The sequence below is a fragment of the Panulirus ornatus genome, chromosome 2 (genome assembly GCF_036320965.1).
Source record: "Panulirus ornatus isolate Po-2019 chromosome 2, ASM3632096v1, whole genome shotgun sequence".
Lineage (NCBI taxonomy): Eukaryota > Metazoa > Arthropoda > Malacostraca > Decapoda > Palinuridae > Panulirus > Panulirus ornatus.
This window is the reverse complement of record NC_092225.1, coordinates 13,422,932-13,433,001: the sequence shown is the minus strand read 5'-3', so window position 1 is coordinate 13,433,001 and position 10,070 is coordinate 13,422,932. Positions and strand designations below refer to the sequence as shown.

Below are 10,070 nucleotides of genomic sequence, written 5' to 3'. Positions count from 1 at the left end.
ACTGACAACTTCTGGCGGTACTTTCTTCCAGTTTTATAACTCTCGAGTCGAAGACTCTTTTGCCCATGTTAGTATTGAGTCTCCTTCCTCTTGATTACAAGCCACTAATTCTGGCTGCTGGATCTCTATCTAATATATGGGAGAGGATGTTGTCTTACGTTTTCGAAGTCTTTCAATATTCGAGAAATTGTATCAAATACCCTTAAAGTGTGCGTTTTTTCCTTCTTCTTTTACAGAAAATAATTCTATGTTTCTCTACTTTTTTTTTTCACTGAGCATATTTCCTGGTGACAGAATTAGGTCCGTTGCTCATCTCTGTATCTGCTCTAGTTTTTCTCTTCCCCTCTGATCGCGTTTGGTGACCAGAACCAAACAGCTTATTCTAAGTGTGAGGTCTGACGATGGCGCTATAGAGAGTGAATAGTTCTTCGTTTATGTTTCTTGTTATGAGATCAAACACCTTTCCTGTGTCATATACAATTAAGGATTGCTCTCCGTATCTTAGGGTTAGATGTGAGGATGGCAGAGGTAAGGGGATTAGAAGGATGGGTGTCAAAGGCTGAAGGTTAGATGAAAGGTGGAGCTGGAGCGTTAGCTATGAGATGGAGAGTTATGTGTGAGGGAGATGGAAAGTGCTAGGCATGAGCCGTGTGTGAAGGTGGAGGAATAATTGAGAAGATAAGAGAGTTAGGCTTGAGGAAGAGTTAGAAGATGGGGGAGAGAGAGAGAGAGAGAGAGAGAGAGAGAGAGAGAGAGAGAGAGAGAGAGAGAGAGAGAGATAGAGAGAGTCAGACATACGGTACAATAAACACAGGAGGAGCAGTTATTGATCTAAAACCAGAGAAAACGGCGGTGATGTGGGCGGTTCCTGGCCAGAAGGACTGACGATGCATGGAAAAGAGAGAGAGAGAGAGAGAGAGAGAGAGAGAGAGAGAGAGAGAGAGAGAGAGAGAGAGAGAGAGAGAGAGAGAGAGAGAGAGAGAGAGAGAATCTTATTAGGAAACAGAACTTCCAATTTTTGTGAAAGGCAATCGCAGGAAACCATAACCTATCTCTCTTTGAAGATCTAGCAGCCTCTTCTGGTCTGGAGTTCACCCCGCACCCTGAACACAAGGAGACAAAATGGAATGACGTTAAGACTACTAAAGTCACCCTATGCGGGCAGACTTCCTACGACACCTTCGAGGTGAAGGAAGTAGTTAAAAGTCACCATATTCAAGCAGCAGACTTCCTATGATGCCTACGAAATGAATGAAGTAGTTAAGACTCATTAAATGTTATACCTGACTTACAAAGTTCGGGTCCTCCGTGAGTGTAAAAACCAAAAAGGAGGTCTTCAGTGCTGAGTCTGTGCGTTGCAAAGCATCCATCAGTGAATATTTGCTCCTTGGGGAACCCCTGTCTCCCAGCACTGTGGTCACCAGTCACCCTGGTTCTCTCAGACTGACGTTCAGAACCCTACGCACACGTGTGTCATCTGTAGGGATGGTAACCTCAACCCCTGCAGGCCGATACTCGTCTGTGGGTTATTGCATGTAAGTGCAACCAGAGAGGTAGACTGCTGGACGGTGGGAGTTTAATTAGGAGTGTTGAGGTGACGCCCGGTACCATCTTTCCACCCTACGTGTCATGATCGCTGGTTTTATCTTCCCTCTCATTCAAACTACGATATTGGGCTAAAGTTGATATCTAATCTTCACATATACAACTATTCTTTACCTCTTCTCTTCTCTTTCTCTTCCTTCCTTGCTCTTTACCTAATTTTTTCATATCTCATTCAGTGTCTGACGTCAGTGAGAAACCTGGCCCTTAATTGGGGCCTCAAAGCAATTTGGCTTACTTTTAGAATTCACTCAAATACCGTGATGGCAATACTGTGTCTCGAGTTCGATTAGATCTTACATACTCTGGATGAACGACCGGCTTCGTGTGTGCTGGTAAATTCTAATACTGACACAAAATCTGGATGAAAGATTAGACGCATCATAGCTCTAAAATTTATGGTATTTAATTAGCCCGAGCATAGGCAATGTATTTTACAACGTCATTATGCTGTGCGACCCCTAAAGCTGAAGATGAAAGTTAAATCTTACAAAGTGAAAAAAAAAAAAAGAGAACGTTCTATGAATCCACATTACGCACGCAGACAATGGGCAGCAGCGGGTAGGGGGGAGGGAGCAGGCACTATTATTAACCCGCCTATGATTAATCACTTAGGTTTTTCTTCGTCCGTTCTATTCACCTTAATTGCAAACCCCATGAGGAAAAAAAGGGTTATGAAATATTGCCGGAATATCCTGAACTGATCTGATCCAGCTCGCGTGGGCTGTGGCCGAGGAAGCCTGTATGGTGGAGGTAAGAGGTTAAGGGAAGAAGAGGAGGTCAGGAGTTCCAGAGGTTACGAGGATAGAAGGTCAGGAGATTGGGAGGAGGTCAGAGGTCATTATGTTGGAGGGGATAGGATAAAGATCTCAAGGATGTAAAGAGGGAACTGTGAGGCCAGAGGAAGACGAGCGAGACAATAAGAGGACACAGGGAGGCGAGAAGGAAGACAGGAGGTTAAAGTGAACATGAATAAGCGAATACGACATTAAGAATATAGAGAAAGGAGGATAAGAGACCAGAGCGTGTCAGGAGAATGTTGTGACTTGCTTGAACTGTCTCTAACAGCTGGATATATTGTGTCTGAATCCATGCAGGTAGAACGTTGATACAAACAATGCTGTTATACTGTATATTATATAAAACAAATGTTTTACGAGAAGAAAATGCCACGAGAATATTTTGGTGGGGAGGGGCGTCCATCTCGCCGCAAGTGGTAATCGGGGAGTGTAACACTGGCTGGAAAGAGTAGGTACTTGCTGCGTAGTTCAGTTCGAGGTAGTAGCAGTGCAAGTAAGTAGTTTGGGATAGTTTAACTATGGATGGTAAAATGAATTGGTCACTGCAAGGCTGAATTTTTGTCGGCTAGTGTCCTGATGCTACTTTTTTCCACTCGAAGTAGGCGTCGGGGAATGGAAGAGGCGCGTTTCTAAAGACACCACCCACGCAAGCTTCATTCTCTCTTGTCGGGTTGTTGAGCGAGCGTGGAGTAGCCAGCTGATGTAGGGCCACTGTCATATCTTGAACCAGTGTCTTTCTTTTCAAGTCTCGCTGAGGCCCGGTAGAGGACTGGGTAGAGATAGCTCGGAGAGGCCTTGCTCAGGGAGGAGACGAGTGAGGAGAGTTACTTTACGGAGAGGAGCTGACTACGGCTTCAACACGGTGACTGTTGGGCGTTGGTGTCCCCCGAGTCATCGTGGAGTGACTTATCTAAGCTGTCGGGGAGTAATCTTTATGCGTATGGTCCTCACACTTTGCTATTCACATCGCCTGATGCTTCAGTGTTCAGTGAAGTATAAAGATTCACTTTTCAGCAGTGCATACGACACGATGAATTTTACTCGATGTATTTATGGTGATTATTTTATGTCATTTTCCTAAATGTGTTCCTTTTGATGTTCAATACTTTCCAAAGATGTCCGTTTATTCGTAAATAGTAACGACCCTTCCAAGAGCTTTTCCACAGGCGAAGGGTATTGAGGAGTCAGTTCCAGCTGCTACAGAGGTCAGAAGTATGTGAAAAAAGATAGGTAAGAAAGACGTCAGAGGAATTGTGAGGCGACAAATAGATGCACGGGTATGAAAGTGGTGAAATTAGAGTGAACTGACGAACACAAGGTCAAAATTGATGTTGTAGTCAAAGAGAAGTGAATTCTGGTACCATCTTTGTTGCTGTCTGCAGGAACTTCTCTGTTGGCTCATTGTGCTTCTTTAAGAACGGTGACCAAGCTTGAGAAGCTTATCTTAGTTTTGGCCTTAAGTATGATGTAGTCAGTTTGCTGAATACTTCCTTAGACCCTTGAGTTAATATTTCCTGGCAGGTAACAGGTTTCCGCAACTACTCTCCTGGCGATAGGGTGAGGACAGTGTCAACACCCAAGTCTGCCTTACATAACAGACTCATGCAGTTTGTTTCCAGGCACTTGATAATCATATCAAGGCCTTCCTCAATATCGTCCCAGAAGAGAAGAAAGGTACAAAGTTGGATAATAAAAAGATCAGTTGTAAATGACGAGCGGTAAAATACGTAAAACGAAGGAAGGAAGGAGTTCAAAGATTGTAACAAGAACTTGAGCGATCAAGGGAAATCAAATGCATCCGGAGAAGTTAATTGAGCAAGATAATCAGAAAAAAAGGAAGTTGAGAGTTTTAAAAAGATTTTAATTGAGTAAGAAGAATTACGGACGAAAACAACACGTTAGGCTTCAGAATGATCGGATAAAAATATGAAATATTACTGGAAGATTCGACTGGAAATAATCCAACACAAGAATGAGTAAAACAAAACCGAAAGGAGACGATGACGTAATGACGAAAAATTAAGACAAGACAAAAGAAAATAACGTAAGGCAAGGTGAAACACGTAACTAATCAGTGTATAAACAGAAAATCCACAGCAGCCAGCATTACCAGCACTCAAAATCATGCACAGAATCTCGGACTCATGCAAAGAATCCACGTTAATACGTCTCAAGGGGAAATATTTCATTTTCTTTACAATACTGGAGCTAATTCCTAACTTACGGAACCATGGCGACCGTCGCCTCTCCCTGCTGGCAGGGAGAGGCGACGTCGCGCTGTTGCGTGAGAGAACGACGACTTGAAAGTAGTCTATCAGAAGCGACTCGTATTAAAGATGGAACGTCATATTATGTAAATGAATTCCACCCCCTCCCCCTCAACCCCGTCCTGGAAGCTTCCCACCCCCGTCCTGGAAGCTTCCCTCCCCCATCCTGGAAGCTTCCCTCCCTCGTCCTGGAAGCTTCCCTCCCTCGTCCTGGAAGCTTCCCTCCCCCATCCTGGAAGCTTCCCTCCCTCGTCCTGGAAGCTTCCCTTTCCCATCTTGGAAGCTTCCCTCCCTCGTCCTGGAAGCTTCCCTCCCCCATCCTGGAAGCTTTGGAAGCTTCTTTCCCCGTCCTGGAAGCTTCCCTCCCCCGTCCTGGAAGCTTCCCTCCCTCGTCCTGAAAGCTTCCCTCTTCCGTCCTGGAAGTTTCCCTTCCCCGTCCTGGAAGCTTTGGAAGCTTCTTTCCCCGTCCTGGAAGCTTCCTTCCCCCGTCCTGGAAGCTTCCCTCCCCCGTCCTGGAAGCTTCTTTTTTTCCCCTTTTTTTTCCAAGGGTCATCGACCTTGGATGACCTTACTAGGACGGCAGATCGAGGTCTCATATAGAATTAATCATGACAAACTTGATGTACGTACAGCTCTAACGCCAAGGCAACAGATGATGACGCTGCTGCCTTGGGATAAGGGTGTGGGATGACTTTGGGATATGTATGGGAACTTTCTGGATCTTGAGGACCTTCTTCTTTACTCTCATGCTCGGAAACCAGAGACAGCTTATTAGTGAGTTTGAACATATGTGATCTAATGACGTTTTCAATACAGTTTTAAGGTGTAAGTCTACATAAAAGTCAACGAAAAAAGAATTCATAGATGAAGAAATCTTGTTTAATGTGTGTCGACCTCTCCGACCCCCATTTTCTACCGACAAACACATTGACTACCAGTTTCTATGCTTAAGGGGATACCTATGTATTTCAACAGCTTACTGAATATACGAAACTCCGTCGCTCATACCATGGTGTTTGGTGCTTTGATCAGTCCAGCGGTACATGGTTGGGATTTGATTAATCCAGCGTCACGCTGCTAGGATTTGATCAGTCCAGCGTCACGTGGCTGGGATTTGATTAGTCCAGCTGTACGTGGTTGGGATTTGATCAGTCCAGCGTCACATGGTAGGGATTTGATCAGTCCAGCTGTACGTGGTTGGGATTTGATCAGTCCAGCGTCACATGGTAGGGATTTGATCAGTCCAGCTGTACGTGGTTGGGATTTGATCAGTCCAGCGTCACATGGTAGGGATTTAATCAGTCCAGCTGTACGTGGTTGGGATTTGATCAGTCCAGCGTCACATGGTAGGGATTTAATCAGTCCTGCTGTACGTGGTTGGGATTTGATCAGTCCAGCGTCACATGGTAGGGATTTAATCAGTCCAGCTGTACGTGGTTGGGATTTGATCAGTCCAGCGTCACATGGTAGGGATTTAATCAGTCCAGCTGTACGTGGTTGGGCTTTGATCAGTCCAGCGTCACATGGTAGGGATTTAATCAGTCCTGCTGTACGTGGTTGGGATTTGATCAGTCCAGCGTCACATGGTAGGGATTTAATCAGTCCAGCTGTACGTGGTTGGGATTTGATCAGTCCAGCGTCACATGGTAGGGATTTAATCAGTCCAGCTGTACGTGGTTGGGATTTGATCAGTCCAGCGTCACATGGTAGAGATTTAATCAGTCCAGCTGTACGTGGTTGGGATTTGATCAGTCCAGCGTTACATGGTAGGGATTTAATCAGTCCAGCTGTACGTGGTTGGGATTTGATCAGTCCAGCGTCACATGGTAGGGATTTAATCAGTCCAGCTGTACGTGGTTGGGCTTTGATCAGTCCAGCGTCACATGGTAGGGATTTAATCAGTCCTGCTGTACGTGGTTGGGATTTGATCAGTCCAGCGTCACATGGTAGGGATTTAATCAGTCCAGCTGTACGTGGTTGGGATTTGATCAGTCCAGCGTCACATGGTAGGGATTTAATCAGTCCAGCTGTACGTGGTTGGGATTTGATCAGTCCAGCGTCACATGGTAGGGATTTAATCAGTCCAGCTGTACGTGGTTGGGATTTGATCAGTCCAGCGTCACATGGTAGGGATTTAATCAGTCCAGCTGTACGTGGTTGGGATTTGATCAGTCCAGCTGGACGTGGTTGGGACCACGTCTCGGTTCATCCTGTATAGATAAAGTTGAACGATGCGTCAGGATGCGCAGGGCGATACAGGCAAGCCTGCAGATGGCCAGGTCCACAAGTGGTGTGAAGGTCACACACCCTCTCAAATATAGACGTAACGAAGGGGTTGGCTGAGCGCTCTGAAAGCTGAACCAGCTTTAGTCATAAGAAAAATATATATGTTCCTATGACCTACTGAGCCTCAAATTTCTGTGTGTAGACATACACACGTATAGACGAATAGAATAATATACAGATACACACATATACATCTCTCCATACGCGCACAGACAAACAGACAGACAAACAGACAGACACACACATACACACATATACAAAGTGAAAATATAGTCCCGTTCTTTTCACTGGCGAGACTATAAATAAAAGCCTCGAAATCGAATGTCCGTGATACCGGTGTTTACCAACAACAGACTCCCAGGTCCAGCCAACACCATCATCAATCTGTAACTTACAAAAAAAAAAAGACTTTATATCTTTTTTATTTCAGTCATACCTTAAAACTGCATTAGCTATCATTTCTGCAAAAGGTGACTGTCGGCAATTATATTCCCACAACATCGGGACATTTAACGCGCAGGTTGAAGCATCGGCTGCTGACGGTATTGGTGAGCAGAACTGGAGTTGTGCTCACACTGACAACGACAACCCCTACCATGCAAGCTTCATAGCCCACCTACGCCAGGAACACAGCGCTGCGAAGGTAAAAACTACATCCATCGGAAGGACCATACACACTCATGTTGTCAACAAGGCTGCATCAAGACAACGTGGTAAACTGACGACCAACTGAATAATGATGATCATCACGGTATGATACACTGTTTACTTTCGAGGCCGCGAGCAAAGAGGCGATACTCGCCCGCTCGAATGTACCAGACACCTACCGATATGACTGATATCCAACGACCAAAGAACGAGCTGCGTTGGTCTGTCTTGCATGACAGGGAAGTCAACCAAGGCCGCCGGAGACGCTGTTGAATTCCAGCCAAGGCAAAACAAAAGCAAGACTCTTGTTTCCTGAAATCACTGGTTATCTTCACATTCACCAGTACTGCAAACGAGACTCTCATACCATACATGAGAGAACTCCTCACCATTAATGATATGATTCTCGTTAGAGAGAGAGAGAGAGAGAGAGAGAGAGAGAGAGAGAGAGAGAGAGAGAGAGAGAGAGAGAGAGAGAGAGAGAGAGAGAGAGTACGAGTACAGACGGGTGACACGGATCAATGATTAAGAGACCTGCCATATCGGAGACTAAAAAAAAGATATATCATCGACTGGCCTATCGCTTCCCATCTGCTGTGTGTTCCCAGGGGGTCATCTCCGGGCCAGCTCTGGGGGAATCCGTTCTCTCTCGTTAATGGGTAATGAGGCTTCGATCACAGCCAAGGAGGCTCATATTCTATTCACGTCCACGACGTACAAAATGTCAATAGCGGGCAACGGAAAAGTTTGAGACTTTGTTTGGGTGATTGAAAAGTCGTATTTTCTACACGTTCCAGTGTCTACGTCTGTTGCAGGATGGCCTAAGTAGACAGGGCATCACGTACCTCCTAGCTCGAAGACGGAATTCACTAGTTTTTTTTCCTTTTAATTCGATACATGTTCAGACTGCATGATATGAATCTGCATGGAAGTTCACGTCATGCAATCTGAACATTTGTGGAACATGAAAAAAAAAGGTAAACAGAGATTCTGCCTTTGAGACCTGGACTTTTTCAGACCTGGTGTACGTGTGGCTGACATTTACACGCTGGTGGGCGTGGTGGTGCTGGTGGGCGGAGCTGACGTCTGACGTCACGCCCAGCGACCCCTGTGCGAGACGTGGGCCGGGCGGTGTGCGGCCGTCGACGCGTCGGGCACTGTGGCTATCAGCACCACACGTGAGGGACTGGCGCGTCGGGACACGCTGACCAGCAGCACACACACACACATACACACACACACACACACACACACACACAAGATCTGTCGACGCTCTTAAGCACTCCTGGTGCGCCTCGTCCCCATGACGTATGTAGGGGAGGCGATCCTAATACGTGTATCAGTCTTAGGTAATAGCAGTCTTACGGTCTATTTGATGAGTAAAAGGAGCCTGGTAATGACGTTAGGATAGTGCTAGGAGGCAGCAAGGTGCAGGCCTGCGTTAAAAGAAAATGCTTAATCTAACAATGTCAGATGATAAAAGGAAAAAATCATAATGCCTAAACACATAGCTCTGATTTCCACATCGGTCACAACGACCAGAGCTTTGTTTTTAATTGTAAGTGGAAGGTCTTCTTGCATATCATTCAGGGCCTTTCCTTTGGGGTTTTCCAACTACGTACGTTCTTTCCTTTAGGCTTTTCCAACTGCGTTTTAGTGATCTTATCATCCCATCTGCCTATTATGATTCTGTTACGACTCCAGATCAAATATTGAGGCCTATATTTCAACTCGACAGCATCAGAAGTCGATTTCTAAAGGATGTATGACATTGGTCTGTCGCTATGTTAATCATTATACTCGCTGACATATTCTGCCCACATAGGTTCAAGCGAGGCAGAAGATACTTGTTCAGTGAACCTGGTTGATCTGATTATAGTGGGTAGCTAGAGACAAGACGTCCATTGTAGTCTAAGAAGCTGGGGTCACTGAGGCCATTGTGACCCCCAAAGGCCAAGAATAAGATCGTACACAGTTGGTAAACTGGTTCTGTCAAATCTATCAACAATACTTGTCTGCAGCTACCCTAGAACTGATCTATACGAAAGAGTTCTGCAATGCGTTATCAGTAATCACCTCAGGATTAAATCCTATGAAAGAATCCTGGAGTTACTCACGACCTTTATGAAGGTTCCTAGAGCCCAAGACGGCGCTACTTCCAGTCGCAGGGAAACGCAGACTTGTTTGGAGTTAGAAGTTCTTGGATGAGACTGACCTCCCGGTCCTCGCCAAAGGTGACTGTTGTTCAGTCGCAGTGACCCCTCGAGTAGGCGGAGTCCGGTAACACACCTGTCAGCAATAAATCTATCATTATCATCACAAAATCGGATCCACTTGATTAAGGAGTACAATATGCCTGTGCAATTCCTAGCGTTCCAAATTCACGAGTCAGAAACCGAGAAAAAAAAAAATACGGTCACTTGACTGACTTCTTTTGGTCCAGGTTCTTACACTGCTCAGTTTACAT

General features: G+C 45.4%; 1 protein-coding gene across 1 annotated transcript in view; it reads right to left on the bottom strand.

Annotated features, from left to right (window-relative positions):
• Positions 1-9,819, bottom strand: part of LOC139753440 (uncharacterized) — a 499,944-nt gene extending 490,125 nt beyond the window's left edge. The window contains exon 1 of the mRNA XM_071669980.1: positions 9,721-9,819. The gene's annotated coding sequence lies outside the window, so the exon portion shown is untranslated. The remainder of the gene's footprint in view (positions 1-9,720) is intronic.
• Between the last annotated feature and the right edge of the window lie 251 nt (positions 9,820-10,070).